This window comes from Dreissena polymorpha, chromosome 3 (genome assembly GCF_020536995.1).
Source record: "Dreissena polymorpha isolate Duluth1 chromosome 3, UMN_Dpol_1.0, whole genome shotgun sequence".
Taxonomy (NCBI): Eukaryota; Metazoa; Mollusca; class Bivalvia; order Myida; family Dreissenidae; genus Dreissena; species Dreissena polymorpha.
In genome coordinates, this window is record NC_068357.1 from 117,832,771 (window position 1) to 117,835,270 (window position 2,500).

General features: G+C 31.1%; 1 long non-coding RNA gene across 1 annotated transcript in view; it reads right to left on the minus strand.

Moving 5' to 3' along the window:
* Window positions 1–2,283: 2,283 nt before the first annotated feature.
* LOC127873550 (uncharacterized) overlaps window positions 2,284–2,500 on the minus strand; it is a 7,388-nt gene continuing 7,171 nt past the window's right edge. Inside the window, exon 3 of the long non-coding RNA XR_008046235.1 lies at window positions 2,284–2,500. This exon is cut by the window's right edge and continues 776 nt beyond it. This is a non-coding gene — a long non-coding RNA (uncharacterized LOC127873550).

Below are 2,500 nucleotides of genomic sequence, written 5' to 3' on the forward strand. Positions count from 1 at the left end.
AAAAATTGATTTTTCTATGCAAATCTACAGGTCACATGATAGCGAACGGACGATTTAAAAACGATAAAACGGGACAATATACTTTCTTATCAACACGAGGTCTCAGCGTCACAGACTACTTGCTTATAAATATAGAACATACTCATATTATTTATGACTTTAACGTACTACATTGGAATAACTTTTCAGATCATGCTGCATTATATTTTCATTAAAATTAAAAAACATCACATAATAGATAATTTTCAAGATCATAATGCGAAAAATGTAACGGAAACGAAATTAATTTTTAACCAAGATTTAATTCACGTCTATCGAGAATCATTTAATGCAAATATACATAAACTACGTGATTTAAGTAGCACGGGTACGGTCGATCAGGTAAATCTGCTCACGGGCTTCATGCATGAGCAAGCAACACGAGTTTTTAGTAAATCGTTTAAATGGGGTAATATGAATTCACATAATCGCAGTACACAACAAAAACCACCGTGGTTTAACAAAGGGTGTCATGAATCGAAACGCAAATTCAAAAATGCACGAAATGTATTCAACCGCTGTAAATCAAACGAAAAAGAATACATTTTTCACAACGGAGAACTATGTATAATACAATAAGAAATAAAGCCAAACTTAATTACAAAATCAACCAAGGCAGAAAACTCGAAAATATTGTTAAATCCCAGCCTAGAAAATTCTGGAAAGCAGTTAAACAAGGCTACACAAATAAAAGTAAGAAGAAAAACAATCTACAGATGACGGACCTATTTGAACATAATCTATTAGGAGAAACGCAACCCACACATGAAAATTTAAATAACGAAAATGCAGAAAATACCTCAATTCACGATGAAGATTTAGACTGCGAAATATTCTTATATGAAATACGTCAAGCAGTGTTTAAACAACAAAACAACACAGCTTGTGGGCCAGATGAAATATCAGCAGAATTTATAAAGAACGCATTTGATATCATATCACCGTACCTCTACACACTTTATAACAACCGGTTCAACAACGCCGAGTATCCAGAAAGCTGGGGACTAGGTTGCATATTGTTTTTAAAGGAGCTGACTCGAATTCAGCTAAAAACTATAGGGGTATTACATTAAATAACATTCTTGCCAAGATAAATTCACAAATTAATATTAACCGTCTTACAAAATAGACAGAAAAAATCAAAACTATAATTATAATTAATTAATACTATTTATAATCAGTTTGGTTACCAAAAAGGAAAAAGCACCACTGACTGTATTTTCCTATTACAAGCTATAATAGCCAAAGGCATTCATAGTGGACATAAGTTATATAGTGCCTTTATCGATTATGAAAAATGCTACGATAAAATCAATCTTCCATTCTTATGGCAAAAACTCACTGCACAAAATATAAGCACGAAAATTAGTAATGCTATTAAAGCGACGTATTCCACTGTCAGATCGGTAGTGAAAAACAATAATGAGCTATTGGATATCCTATACTCACAAGGCGACTGCGGCTCATCGCTACTGTTTATGATGTTCGTGAACGATATTTTAAACAATATCAATTCGGATATTGACAATGTATTTTCCATCAATGAAATAAAGTTATTTCTAGTACCAAAAAGCATGCGCTTTTGTAATATTGTAGTATTTATATATTCTAAATAGTGTTCTCATCATGCAAAAAGCGATTTCGTTATATTATTTTCATGTGTGCAAATAAATATGTAATGACCATCAAACACTAACATTACCATCACGATCGTTGACCTGTAATACTAATATCTTTCTTCCTCTGTATTCAACTTACAATCACAGAGATCTTTACCTGATAATTACCATTTTCTTTATCAATTTGTAGGCTAGAAGCTTATTTGTAGCTTAATTGATGAAATAAATGTTGTTGCTGTTTTTTTTGTTACCGATGTAGATTTATTTATTATTTCATCGCTACAAATGTTAAACGATTTCTGTGAGAAAAGTAATACACTGGAAACCACAAAGGATTTACGATTTAGAGTTGAATATGTCCGTCACATTTTGATAACTATTTATACTTGCTTACAAATGTCTTTTCTGGTGTGCATATTGCCGTATCGGTAACAATTTAGATGATACTGAACTTGTTAATTCAAAGTGTTATGAACGTCTGTGATATGAAGCTTTGTTTGAAATTCTAATTGAGATTTTCTCAAGATTTTTTCAAGCAGATACTTCGATTTATTTCCTAAATTTTGTATTTCATAAATTTTGTATTTCGTAAATTTTGTAATAATTAAATAGTGTATGTCCTACATGTTGTATTACGCACTCATTGTGAAAAGCACTTAACGCTTTCTAAATAAATTCAGTGAGAGTTAAATATGTTCTTGACATTATATTCATTATTGACAATAATGTGCAAATGTTGTACATGTTTCGCAAATAATATAATGGAACAATTAAGATGAGTGTCCGAATTTGATATCGTAAAGAATGAAAGAACGGTACTGCATTAAACATATATTAAAGGA